The 15,052-nt window shown below is 42.4% G+C and overlaps 1 protein-coding gene across 4 annotated transcripts in view; it reads right to left on the minus strand.

Annotated features, from left to right (window-relative positions):
- The window catches only part of BAZ2B (bromodomain adjacent to zinc finger domain 2B), a 183,649-nt gene extending 181,515 nt beyond the window's left edge, over positions 1–2,134 (minus strand). For all 4 annotated transcript variants that reach the window (XM_081928242.1, XM_081928237.1, XM_081928243.1 and 1 more), the window contains exon 1: positions 1,798–2,134. The gene's annotated coding sequence lies outside the window, so the exon portion shown is untranslated. The remainder of the gene's footprint in view (positions 1–1,797) is intronic.
- Between the last annotated feature and the right edge of the window lie 12,918 nt (positions 2,135–15,052).

Below are 15,052 nucleotides of genomic sequence, written 5' to 3' on the forward strand. Positions count from 1 at the left end.
TTGCAGGTGAACAAGTGAAAGGTCAAACTGTGAAAGAAATTAAAGCCTACAATATATATATATATAAATCCAGATATTTCTCCACCTGTTAAGCAAAAATACACAGGCTAGTCCTCTCATGCCAATCCCTCTTGCACGTTTTAATAAGCTAAAATTAGACACTCCCTCTTCAATACAGCTTAAAACTTGTTCGACCAGAAACCTTTAGAGAAGCAACAAACACAAACATACACACACACACACCCCATTGGAGGTGGGGTCCCTTTAAAAACTTCACATGACGTCACCGCCTGTACCCTGTTAGATTCCCTAAACTTTGTGCCTTATCCAACAGGACGTGAAGGATTTCACCCTTTTCAAAGAGGGAGACACATACACATATACATACATACACAAGACTTGGAATCTTTCTTTTTTTTTTAATGCCCAAGATGGCGAAAGGCTTGTTGTTTAGAGGGCAGAAAAATGGAGGATATTGTAATATACACAAAGGGATAAATTTCAACAACTCGGCCAAGGGCTGCAGCTGCTTCTCTGGCTTTATAAGGAAGCAACACACACAAAAGAGAAAGGGGGACGAGGAAGAGAGAGGGAGGGAAAAGAAAGCAGCAAAGCGCCGAGAGGAGCCCAGGCGAGGGTCCCCCCTTGGCTTCCTCGCCCTCCTTCCCTCCGCGCTTTTCCCAAATAAAAAAAGCGGAGTTTGGGGCAGTGGAACATGTTTTAAAAAATAAAAATAAAAACAGGGAGGCAAGTAAGAGGGTGGAGAAATGAAAGGAGCGAGGCGGGGGGAGTTGACTGTGGGATCCGAGAGGTGGGGAGGAGAAAGGCGAGAGCGGTCTCTTACTTTCCTGCTTTCACGCCCCCTCCCATCCACTATGGGGCAAACCCTCTCCTGGCTCCGAGCGACCGGCAGGGGGAGGCATAAGGGATGGGGCAAGTAAAGGAGCCAAGGGGAGGAGGAGGAAGAAGAGGAGGAGGGCGACCGCACTAGGGTCCAGGTCTGTTTGGCTGTCATGCCCAAGGCGACTGAAGGAAGATCCGAGAGGGAAGGGGTGGGGTGGGGAAAGGGCAGCCAAGGAAGACACAAAAGCGGTCGGATTTGTGAAAGAGGTCGCCTGCATGCCCTAAGTCAGCCTTGGGATAACCCCGAGACTTTCTGCCCAGCTACGGGGGGGGGGGGGAGAGAAATAAAAAGTTGAAGGGCGCCGGAGAGGCGTAGTGCGGGAAGCGCCTGGCACGGGGACCTCTCTGCCCGGCGGAGGAGAGCTGCGATTTCCACCCAGCCCCGCACGCCTGTGCCAGCCCACCCGCCCCTCCTTGTCCCGAGTGCACAAGGTCAGTTTCACTTTCCAGACTTGGACCTCCTCCTCCTCCTCCTCCTCGCCGCCGTACTATTACGGACGCGCCGGGGCTAATAATAGTCATTAATACATTACGCACAGGCTTAAAAAAAAAAACACCCACACACGTCCCTCCGATGCACGAACGCGTCAAGCCCGGCAACAAAGAGATGTTTTGGGGAGCCGCCGCAAGACACTCCGAGGAGAGCCAGGATTCTCTCTCTCCCCCCCCCCCATACCCTCCTCCGCCCCATGGTCTCCTTTACATCCCCACTCTCCCCCCCCCTTTCCCCTCCCTACCCCACCACCCCCTCGGCTTGCAGTACCAGCAAGAGCAACCCGACAACCATAATTCAAGACTTCCACCTTAAAGCAATTTCTCTGCCTTCCCCCCCCCCCCAGCCCGCACGCCGGCAACACCGCACACTCCGCTTCCCCGAAATCGATTCTAACTCACCTTTACAGTTTGGAAGAGAGATTTTGGGCCCCCCTGTACATGCACACACCTCTTTTTTGTGTGTGTGGGGTGGGGTGGAGTTCAGGAGGAGATGGATGCGCGTTATCTGGGTGATGGGGACGCTGTCTCCCCCCAAACAGCCTGAAGAAGGGAATGAAGAAAGAGGCTAGGAGATCTAACTAGGAGGATTCATGATAGTGTAACCCTCTCTCTATGTGTGTGCGTGTGTGTGTGTGCGCGCGCGCGTGTGCCTCCTCTCTCCTTCTCTCTCTCTCTCTCTCTGTCTCTGCTTTAGTTCCTTAGAGCGGCAGCAGCTTGAAGCAGATTCTCTTCTCAAGGTTTATTCAGCTTCACTTCCAGGCGAAGCCTTCACCAACCAAAAGTGACGTCAACCAACTCGGCTCCTCTCTTTCTAACAATGAAAGTTGCTGTTAAAGAAGGGGGGGTGTAAAACAGAGAGAGAGAGAATGGTTTCTCTCATTTCAGCCTCAGTAAGAAATGACTGGTCAGATTCCTTCTTTCCCCCCCCCCCCCGCGCACCACCAACGCTCCCCCCCCTCTCTCAAAAGCAGAAACAAAACAAAAAAAGCTGCAAGGGAACCAAAGGCGTGATTCTTACTTCTTCGAAGTTCACCTTCAGTTCTTTTAGTGAGCAAGTGTCCCCCTCAAGTTGTAAGAAAAGTTGAGCTTGGTTGCTTTGTTTTTGCTTTAAAACCAGGGGCTCCTGCAAGTGTGCATCGTTTGGGGCTGGAAGGTAAATCCATTAGCTTAGCCCCGCTGTTAAATGATCACTTAAAAAAAAAAAGTGAAGATTTCGGAAAAGGGTTTCCCGTGTAAAAGAGGCAGGGAGGGACTGGGTTAACTCCCTTTGGTGTAGGGTGTGTGCAAGCTACCCCAGCTACACAGAATTCCTCCAAGAAGCAGAAAAGGGAGGGCTTGTGGAATGGCAGTAAACCTACCAAATAACCCCCGTCCATATTTTTTTAATGCAATGGAGATAAAATTACAACTAAATCAATAACAATAACAACAACAATGTGGGATTTTTATTATTAAGTTGCTTTAAGACAAAGGTTTAAAGCTCTGATCCACTTTCTTTGAAATAAGACACCACTGATATGAGGGAAATGAATTACGTAGGCTTGAGATCATAAGAGTTCTTCTACTGACCTTCCTGGAAAAAAATATATGCCTGAGCCATTGCAGTATACTGGAATGTGCCCACTGTAATAGATTCAAACTCTTAAATATTTCTTTGACAAAACACATGGCACTCCACTGAGTCAATAGTTTACTACTCATGTCATTTTCTCCTCTCATGGCATAAAAGTCAAGCTCAGTCAGGGTTAAAGTACACTGCAAACAAAGAATTGCTTCCTGTAATCTATAAAATTAAGGGCCTAAAAATACAGCCAAGAACATACTTTGACTAGAAATAGAACGTGTGTGTGTGCGCGCGCAAGAGGATGTTTTCTTGCACTCTGAAACTGGAGCATGTAAGTTGCTGACGATGCTTTGCACTGTCAAGGGCCATTTAAAATGTGAAGGTTTTTAACATTAGATCTGAACAAAAGCTGGTTGGAACATCAAAATAATATGCACATGTAGAGAGATACTATTGTTTTGTGTTTCCTCTTCCAGGCACTGGCTGTGATTTTAATTGTGCTGGAGGATCTTCATTAGTATTAGCACATGGAGAGATTTCACAAAGCTGCTTCATTAGGAGGGGGGGGGGGAGCTTGGCAGACTAGGTCTTTTTTGCATGCAATGAGAATGTCAGCCTTACCTCGGTCATTTGTAACATAATAAGTGCAAGCACAATGATTGCAATGCAGGAACACTGGGGGGGAAGGGCAGAAAACACTGCCTGTCTAACAAGGATATCTGAAAAGCTTCTCATTACACAGGAAAATGTATTCCAAAAAATTTAGTGGAAATTATTTCCTGACAGGCTGATGAAAAATCAGTTAATGGGGCTATGATTTTAATTGTAATATTGGTACTAGTTTATTTTGTTCCTAGGACTCACGTTCAGCAGCAAAATTGTGCTAGCATTTATTGATTTTTTTTCACAGCCACATTCCCGGAATACAGATTTTAATCATTTCACTACACCACACTCAGTAATTTCATTAAAAAACTGGAACCTTCCATCCCCAGAAAAGCATTTAATTTCAATGACACACAATTTCTCTTAGCAGCAAACTGTCTCAACAGTAAAAGCTGGCCTAAGGTTCAAATGCATAATTTAATCCTGAGTTCTTCATGCTCTGCATTCCTTTGAAGCTATAATTTGACTAACTACCTAATAACTGTAATAAGGACAATGATTTCCTTATAATATATTATTAACCCATATTTAATTAACTCAGAGGCCAAGCTCTGTACATGTTTGATTGGGTCAGTAGTTCCATAACCTCAAAATTTACTAATAATATTCTTGGAGAAAAATGTGGCATAAGAATATAGCTATGAATATACCCAATTAGACATTTCACCCAGAATGATACCCATCAGACGCTCATAAATTTTATTGGAAGGACAGTATTATCTCTCAAAAGATAGCAAGATTTTAAAATCCACAAAAAATAAACAATGCATTTAAATAATCCACACAGTTAATTGTACTGGTGTTGTGCAGATACTTAAAAATCAACACCATTACAACTTTCTGATTTATGCTTATCATACTGGGACAAGTTAAAGTCAGTTAGTTTAGAATTATTACTAAGGAGCACATCTACAAGTGTAGTTAAAAGAAGTCGTCACATGTTAAAGAGATATATACTAACACTTTTAGGGTGCAGTCCTAAAAGTTGCTTTGCTGGCAGATAAATTCATAGAATAATAAGGCATACAAACTGCTTCCCCTGTGCCATATCAAAAAAGATGATGTGATAGAAGCATTGTCAGGACAGCCTGTGGAACAATATGTCCATTCATTTAGATATATAAGGTTGATGCAATTACTGATAACCATATATACAACTGACAACATCCATCTATCCTACGCATCTCTGACAACTACATTATATTCAGAGCATCTTGGTCCCTCCCATGCTTTTATTTTACAAATAATTTTTTTTACAATAATTTTTCCTCTGGATCATTAGAGAATTTAGACGATACCTGTCTCAATTCACTGGAAAGCAATCTATTGATTTGGGCTTCAATTAGCATTTTAAAATATAGCAAGATCCGTTAATGGTGTTTGTAGTCCAAATCAAATGGTATTCCTTTAAGATAAATGGTAGCTGTTTTTGTTTGTTTGTTTGTTTCAATCACTACTGCAAAGAAATATACGCAGAAATATTTCACTTATATGAAAATGTTTATCATATTCTTAATTAGCAGAAATCCAAATAACTGAATACTGTTGATTCATTTGGGATAAGCAAGTTGGTGCATTTGGGATGAGCAAGTATGACATCAAAAATATTTACAGTCACCTGTGGTTTTCAGTTTTAAAAGCAAGCATTGCATTTATACAATAACAATATGATGAATCAATTTTAAAAATTATTTACATTCTTTTTCAATTTACCGTGCAAGCACTACTCTTAAAAAGTCCAGCAAATATAGCAGTAATGTACAGGAGTAATCACTTGAACTTTTTCCTTCCTTCCTTTTCTTGCTTGTCTAGGAAATCTGAGAGTTCTTCTATCAATTTACTGCAGTCTTTAGAAGGGTTACCAATTGTATGGAAATAACTTGAAAAAGACAGCTGCAATTATGAGAGTCTTGCAAAGTTACCTATAGTTTATATAGGTCCAGGTATCGCAAAGTTACCTTATCTCAGTATATTGGACTACATATATATGGGTGAAATTAACACATACCCTGGCTGCATTACAGTTTTTAATCTGGTGAAGTGAATGTTAATGTAAGAATTCTCCCATTCTTCCCACTCTCCCTGTGCATCCCAGAAATCTCTTTACTGATGTTGGGGAAACCTCCAGAACAGTATGGAAGGTAGGGTAGGGGGCTGCAGCAGGAAGCGACATTAGAGACAGTTGCCTCCCTTCCTCTATTGCTAGTGGGTACCTCCCTTCACCAGATCAAAAGCTGTTCTACATGTAGAACAGCGGCACTGGATGTCAACCAAAGGTTTTCAATGTTTCTTCCCCTAAGAAATCCCCCCCCCCAATAGCTGTTCACATCCATGCTGTATATTTAAAGTACTCTTATGCCACTTCAACAGTCATGGCTTCACCTACAGTTTGTTAAGGGTGCTGAAAGTAGTTAGGAGACCCCTCACAGGGATACCGTTCCCAGCACCCTTACCAAACTACACTCCCCAAGATTTCTTGCAGGAACCATGGCTGCTAAAATGTTTTGAATGCATGGTGTGCATGTGAAACTGCCACAGAACCCCCAAGATAGTTCTGGGATATGACCTAGAGTGAACAACCCATTCATCTGGGGCACTAGCCAAGCTTGCTGAATCTGAGCACTGCCTTGCTTGAATTGTTCCCTGGAAAACACCCGCACTGCTGCCCACCAACTGTGGACTGCAGGAAATCAGTAATGGCGGGGCAGCAGGATGAAACTGTCTTTCAGAGAAACACGCCTGCCATTACTTATTTGTTGTTGTTTAGTCGTGTCCGACTCTTCGACTCTTCGTGACCCCATGGACCAGATCACGCCAGGCACTTCTGTCTTCCACTGCCTCCCGCAGTTTGGTCAAACTCATGCTGGTAGCTTCGAGAACACTATCCAACCATCTCGTCCTCTGTCGTCCCCTTCTCCTTGTGCCCTCCATCTTTCCCAACATCAGGGTCTTTTCCAGGGAGTCTTCTCTTCTCTTCTCTTCTCTTCGAGTGGCCAAAGTATTGGAGCCTCAGCTTCACGATCTGTCCTTCCAGTGAGCACTCAGGGCTGATTTCCTTAAGAATGGATAGGTTTGATCTGCTTGCAGTCCATGGGACTCTCAAGAGTCTCCTCCAGCACCATAATTAAAAAGCATCAATTCTTCGGCGATCAGCCTTCTTTATGGTCCAGCTTTAACTTCCATACATCACCACTGGGAAAACCATACTTATATTACTTATATTCTCTGTGAAAAACCTCTAAACTTCCAAGGAACCCTGGGGTTTCTTGGACCATAGTTTGAAACCATCTGCGTATAGTTCACTAGAGTCAGGAACCCAGCTACCAAATATTATGAGGCCTAAGGTGCACGCCCTATGAAATCAAGCACATTTTCTATGTATACCGTTACATTTATTCATGTGAGCAATTACGTGGCTGCAATGGAGGTGAGGGAGCTGGCCACATCATATCATCTATGAATCAGCTATCAGAATTCATCTTACATACATAGCAAAAGCTACCCCCACTCCCGCAAGGACTATGCGTCTAGTAAAAGATGGAAGCCGTTAGCATGAAGTACATGCTATTAATAAAAAAGAAAGAAGAAGCATTGAAGTTGATTTATTAAAAAGCTAAATATTTCATTCAATTATGGTGTGCAATCTATGCTTTAAAACATTATGCTTAAAAGTGATACCTCAGTGGAAAGCTGTTAAAAGCATAACCTTCGTGCTCAGAAAATTTACTCTGGGTTTAAGAGGTTTATTCTTATCGCAGATACTTGTTGGCACAGAAGAGCTTATGCTATCATTCTCTGAGGGCTATTTATACAGTTTAACATGTCTAAGTACTCCTGCTGCCTTTATGCTGTTACACACCCTGTTTTATGATGTCACCCTAGAGTAGTCAAATGAATGAGAAGCTACTTCATTTAAACATAATCAAAGAGTACAGGAGGACAGAAAGCTGGTGAATACTTAAAAACAAAATGCACTTTAAATAACCACATATAACACAACTTTAATAGCTTTGCAGCTAGATTGATCTGTCGTTGATCACTGTGACTTGCCTGCTCTGAAGAATTCTAATTACTCTGCTAGAAATCAACCTGAATGAAATCCTACTGGAGAGAGTTAGTTCTCATAAATGGTTTTCCATATTTGCAGGGAGACTAAGAGGTTTGTAGGGGTACTGTTGCATGAATTGGATCCACCTCGGATACACTCCTGTGCTAGCTTCTTCCCTGCCCCATCCTCAGTTGCCTACACTGCTCTCATCGTCAGCCAGTACATTGCAAACTGAGACAATGCTTGTGCTAATATGGAGAAGGAACCAGTAGACAGTGGAGAAAATGTGAAGGTAAGGTTTATACATTCTTGCTCCTGCATAAACCAGATTGTATTACTAGCGATGACACAGACACCCATAGGTGCCCATAACCCATAGGTGCCCTTGATCATCACATAACCATGTACACACAGCGGTCTCAGTAGAAACAGAGGGGCTCGCTTGGGGTGTGAGAGAGTAGCATCACTGAAATGTGGTTTAAATACTGAGTTTGTTACAACCCAGATTTGACTTGGTAAGAAGACTGTTGTTTTGATATACAACATTTCAAGTGTACCATCATATCTTCCAAAAAGTAGCATATGTACAAGCTCCTGTTGTAATTTTGGTCAAATTACCCGCATTTTGCCAAAGGATACTGTTGAATCCTTTACCAGATTAAAATTCCAAACAGCCACCAAGAATGGTCAACATATCACAGTTTCCAGCCATGAAGGTACACAAACACGTGCAATTATTGCAGGGGCACATAAGACAGGAAGGACTGCAGCCCAGTGGCGTAGTATGGGGGGTGCAGGGGGGCCGGCCGCACCGGGCGCAACATCTGGGGGTTAGGGTTAGGGGGCGCAAATCCACGGGTTAGGGGGTGCAAATTACTTGCCTTGCCCCGGGTGCTGACAACCCATGCTACGCCACTGCTGCAGCCTTCTTAATCACTGGAATTGCTGAAAACATTTCCAGGTCACTCCAGTTACCTGGAGATCCAAGTACTGTTGGGCTTCCTGAGATATAAACACAGGTGACCAGGACAGTCAAACCTAAACCCCCAAGTCATACGTTTAAAACAACAACAACACATGTAGGAGTAGTCCAGTTGATACAGTAATAGGGGAAGTAATGGATGTTCTGATCCCTGAGAGATTGTGTGCCTGTGATTTCTCCCACCACTTTTTGAGGATCAGGCATCAGGATGGACACCCATCTTATATATGATACTTCTCTCATCTCTATCAGACACACCACAGTGATGTTTTTAACATAAGAGCAGAGCCTGGTGGAGGCAATGGATTATGAGAAACCCTATGTATTTTCCCTTACTGCCCAGCTCAGTCAGATTCAATTTCAATCAATTCGTCCTCATCCAATCTCAGTAATCGTAATACTTGGAGTAAGAACTGAGATTAGAGAAGCCAATGGGTAAATAGGGAGGTGAAGGTTGAAATGGTGCATTAATATCCAGAGGTCTGGCAACATCCTATAGTTGTGTTGTCAAAGATGGGGATGAGACAGAATCATCTGGGACCTACATGGAAATATTGCGAAGACTACAAGGAATCGCACATCAGAAGCTCCCTGGACCACATGGCTGTTACAACACCAATACCTTTCAATCAATAGCCTTAGAAGGCGCTGAAAACTCAAATGGTATCAAGGGAGTGAACTTTTCTCTATCTGTATTATTGTTAGTGCACACAGTCGTTTAGGATTGGAAGTGAAAACAATACTGTATACAGTTAAAACTACTGGGGGATTAGATTAGACAAATACAATTAAGCTAGCAGAAGTTTAGCTGGGTCACTGGGATTAATAACTGTGTTCTTGGAGGAAATCCCACAGACTTTTTTTAATTACTACATAGTAGGGCTAAAAGCATAAATTAATTAACTGATGTGATTGACCAATTAATGGTTTGATTTCAGATTTAAAATGGAGCTTTTACTAATCGGGGCAAGCAATCTGTTCTCTCCCATTCATCCTGCCTGAACCCATGACTCCTCTGTTGTCAGCTTCCTACTGCTGCAGCATAACTCCTCACTGATAAGAAGCCCCTATAGACTTATTTTGCCAATACTGTATGATAGACACGCAAGTCAGCAAAGAGGGATATGAGGAGGCGAATAGGAGCAGTATTTCCCCCCCCTCAGTAGAATTGATCAGATTGGTGGAAGAGTAAATAATGGAAGATTTTGAGCCCATCTAGGGATTGTACGCTTTCCGTTCCCCTGTGGTGGCTAACCATAGTTTGTAATTTAATCTAACTATGGCAAGCTTTCATCTAACTTTCTGCAAACCATAGTTCACCACATCTGGATAAAACAGCAAAATTACAGCTTGCCACAAACTAGATCTCTAATCTCCTTTTCTCACATACAAGGGAAGAGTAGAAGGGAGCTTGTGAGCTTACAGTTCACTATGTCTGCTCATCCTTAGAATTACGTCCAAGCTGAGTGTTTTAGTTTTTGGTTACATTGTGAAAGATTCTATATAACATGCAAAATTGTACCTTTTATTTGTATAATTATCTTCTCTATAGCAATTGCAGCAAGCTTTTGAAGCCACTCAGCAAGAAAACACCTCTCCCCACAAGTAAGAATGTATTACTTAGTTGGTATTAGGCTCCACTGAACTCAATGCAACTGAGTACAGTGGTACCTCGAGTTACATATGCTTTAGGTTACATACACTTCAGGTTACAGACTCTGCTAACCCAGAAATAGTGCTTCAGGTTAAGAACTTTGCTTCAGGATGAGAACAGAAATCATGCTCCGGCGGTGCAGCGGCAGCAGGAGGCCCCATCAGCTGAAGTGGTGCTTCAGGTTAAGAACAGTTTCAGGTTAAGAACGGACCTCCAGAACGAATTAAGTACTTAACCCGAGGTACCACTGTAGACATGTAGGATTGTGCGGTTGTTCACATTCATATTTCTTAAGCATGCAGTCCTTTGAACATTTATTTGCAGATAATTTTAATTGAACGCAGTTGGAATTACTTCTTAGTAAACCTGTATAGGTTTGCACTATTATCTTGATATAATGGCCTCCAAAGTGTCCAGGGTACGAAGGCTTAGGGAGAGTACTGGAAAAGAAGTGATGCAAGCAGCATTCCTTCCCTGGGAAATGGGCATACTCTCTGATGTTCTTTTTACCTGCAACATTATCTTAAATATGCAATGTAGAAAATGTATCTGTGCTCAAAGCTGTGAAGAATGGGGCTTCAAAGTGTGAAAAGAGAGAGGTAGAATACAGTTGCCGACACCTTTATCTTATCAGTCAAACTCTCCACCACCTATCTTAATTCAAACCATAATATGAAAGGGGGGAAGAAACTTCCCACATTTAAAAAATCCATTTTTAATGAATATGAAAATTAGGTAGATAGGAATTTTAAAAATAAAAAAAGAAAGTAGTAAGCGGGAGTCTACACAAAAATTATTAAAATTCACCCCTCAATATGTGTGTAGAAAGAAATCACTTAAAATTAAATTTAAAAATTCCATTTAATTTAAAATAAAATATATTTAGATAGGAGGCAGGATCTGGTCCATATCTAATGTCTTGCACTCTTGAGTACAGCAGTAGAATTGCTTTTGGTGTGTAATAATTACATTCTGCGGGACATTTTTGAATAAAGAGATAAAATTATAGAGCAGCACTTGTTATTTATAACTGCATAATTGTTTTACACACAGTACGACTTTATAATCAATTTATCCACCTCTCTGTGCAATAGGTAATTATTATTAGTTCACCTTTGTAGATGTAGGCAGACTAATTAAGCTCCAGTTTGCTCCAAACTCAGTATCACTTCTAAAGTGAGAGTGATGAAAAGTGCAATTTTTGGAGAAAATGGATACGGCAGCATGACCAGGAAGAGGGAAATAGATCGGGGGGGGGGGGGGAATTAGGACAAAAATGACAAAGGTTGCATTATGAGTGTGTTTGCTAATTTTAATGTATAGATGCACCTCTATAAATAATTAAAGGTACCCCTGCCCGTACGGGCCAGTCGTGTCCGACTCTAGGGTTGTGTGCCCATCTCACTTAAGAGGCCGGGGGCCAGCGCTGTCCGGAGACACTTCCGGGTCACGTGGCCAGCGTGACGAAGCTGCTCTGGCGACCGGCACCAGCGCAGCACACGGAAACGCCGTTTACCTTCCCGCTATTTATCTACTTGCACTTAAGGATGCTTTCGAACTGCTAGGTGGGCAGGAGCTGGGACCGAAAGACGGGAGCTCACCCCGCCGCGGGGATTCGAACCGCCGACCATACGATCGGCAAGCCCTAGGCGCTGAGGTTTTACCCACAGCGCCACCCGCGTCCCACCCTATAAATAATTACTATAACTTAAACAGAAAAATACAATAATGCATCTCACTGTGACCAAGTGACCTGTGTCCCTGCACATCCTGCCTCACCTGTTCTCTCTCCATATGTTCTTTATTTTTAAACCAGACATGAACACTCTGGACCAGGCATAGGCAAACGCCTGCCCTCCATATGTTTGGGACTACAATTCCCATCATCCCTAGCTAACGGGACCAGTGGTCAGGGATGATGGGAGTTGTAGTCCCAAACATTTGGAGGGCCGGCGTTTGCCTATGCTTGCTCTGGGCAGTGGGATGCATGGCCACCCTGCACAGGGAAGAGATGAGTGATGGTGAAATGAATGGTTGGCTCCTTGTAGATCTTCACCTCAGGCATTTTCCCCTCGTATCTTTCCAGTATCAAAAGGTAGTATTGGGAGAGAGGCTGTGTAGAGATAAGATGAAGGCATGGACTTGCTCTGCTTGTCTAAAAATCAGAACTTGCCTGCTCCCATTTTGTATATAAATGGTGTGTTTTTTTGGGGGGGGGGACGAGCCTGCTATCAGCATATGTGTATTTTGAGACTGAGAGTAAGGCCAAATCTTCTCAAAATAACAGATTAGAAACCCAAAGAGGATAATATTGGAAGCAAGTCCTAGACTTTAATCATAGCACTAAAACTCCCTCTCTAGAGGGAAGAAGGAATTAAGCTCAACTTTCCACAACCATTGAAAAATGTTTACTATCCATTGCAAAAGTTGGTTTTCCCAGGGATTGAATGTACTTCAATACAATAAGTGTAAGAAGTTCAAAAGTATTTTTTTTTTATCTACCAAGCACATTCACTGCACATTGCAAAGTGTTTTTAACAAAAATGGTTTGTCCTATATCTACGCCTTCAGGAACTGCTGCCAATTGGCTGTTTCTTAATCTGAGCACATTTTCCACTCCATCAGTTTGATTTCTCAGCTTTTGATACTTGTTCGGCATCCTGGGTTAGGATGGCGTCATACAAAATGAGTGGTCTTCACCTCCTTCTCATGTCTCTCTCCCCCCTCCCCCGCCATACTCAGGACTCTTTAAATTTTATACTAAAGCCTGGGGGAGGGGAGGAACCTAACCTGTTTTAATGTTTATTTCAATACTTTTCAATTGGACGCTGCTAATATGTTCATTCCAATAAAGACCTCAAAGTATTAAATTTGTTTCTATTGCTGATATAGAAGCACATGCTTGGCAGGCTATGTTCCCTGCTTGTGGGAGTTTAGATCTTTTGGACGCTTGCAACATACTCACTTTAGTTTTGAGTATTATGTAACCTCACCAAAAGCTAGTTTTTGTAGAAGCCCCTTCAAATAACAAGGAAAACAGACATTCTGTGTTGTCTGCAGACATCTATTTTCTTCCCCCTCCCTATAACTTCTTTTAATTAACTCCCTTTGTTTCAAGTTGTATTTGAGCCACAGAAATTCATTGCAATCCCCTACAGAGAATTTTTGGCAAGACTCGGTGAGAGGGGAAAACTTGTCCAAAGCACTTTCTGGCACAGAGTGACATGGAGCAATTTGTGGTTCAGTGAAGTGATAGAAATTCTCACAAGTGGGAGAATTTATGTCATGCTTGGGCATTCTTGTAACTATAATGTTTGTTGTCTTCTTGACAGTGAACTGTTCCAACCCAAATCTTGGCTGCTAAAAATAAAATAAAAATTAACCTTTCATATCACCCTCGGACTGAAATGGAAAAATAAAGGCCAGCCGGTGGGATTTGTGGGATTTCTATGATGTAATTATTTGATGAAATGAATTGGGGAATTTATCAAAGAGGAAGTAAAAGGGCAAGCAACAAGTCCAAGCATGAGGCATTTTTATATATTGAATCATACACCATGAAGTCTTTCTGGGAATACCGTAATTAACATGTGGTCTTTTTTGGAATAATTAAAAGTGTACATTATGTATACTTCATATATGCACAGCTATTAAATATTTACATTTCATGTACACTCCCCACGCCTTCCATTCCCATAGTCCCAGTAGAGGTGGGTTCTCTACCATGTCAGCCATGTTCTTATTGTCTACACCAGGTTTCCCACCAACTCTTGCATGTTCCTGAGTGACTGGAACCCCACTTCAGACAATGGGCAGGAAAAAAAGAGGTGAGAGTACTCTGTACTGATGAGTACCATCACAAAAAAGCACTGGGGATATTAATGATAAAATTAGAAGACAGTCCCCATGTTTCAAGCAGAGGTTAAAGGTGGGTCCCAGGTCTTTAAAAAAAAAGTTGAAGATGGCTGCCCTACATAATTACATATAATTATATAACCATATTTGTTTATGTGGACAAAAGTTCTGTGTTTTTGTCTCGGGATCTATGATAGCATGAGACAGGAGAGAGGAGTAAGAAAAACCAGCTCTGCAAGGTGCAGCTGCAACAATACGAACTGTGGGAATGGTGAGCAGACAAGCAGAACTGTACTAGAAAAGCAACCTCATTGTGTCACAATTGTTAAACAATTTGGTGAGGAGCAGTCCCACTGCACACAACATGGCAACTCAAGTGCAAGAAGTTTGGGAGCTGAAAGCCCAGGTTAAGCATTAATTGTACACAATTATTTCCAAGTGGGGAAGAACAATCTTACTGAAGTATCTGGTTGTAATCGGATTTGCACCATGTTAGAAACTCGTAAGAGCAGAGCAAGCGCACTGCTGCGGATGGTCAACTTGGGGTGGATAACAGGGACAGAGACCCTGAGTGGGGGGAAGTTAGAGCACATGTCCTTCCACTCGCATGTTGATTTAACCCAGAAGATGAATAGCTGAATAGGGCTATAGACCCTTCTATACTCATTTGAGAATAACAGCAAAACTGCAACCAAGATACACACCATGAGAAAATTAAGAAGTGTGAAATAAGTATTTGCAATGAGGGCTGAAACCTTTTAAAAGTGTGCTGCATCGAGACATAATCCAGTGGCACAGTTTTCACCTGATGAATCCCATGAACTGAACTCGATAATGTACGGCTTGTTCCTCGGATAGGAGGACATGGTTCTCCTCACTTTGGTA

This window comes from Podarcis melisellensis, assembly GCF_964234715.1.
Source record: "Podarcis melisellensis genome assembly, chromosome: 1".
NCBI lineage: Eukaryota > Metazoa > Chordata > Lepidosauria > Squamata > Lacertidae > Podarcis > Podarcis melisellensis.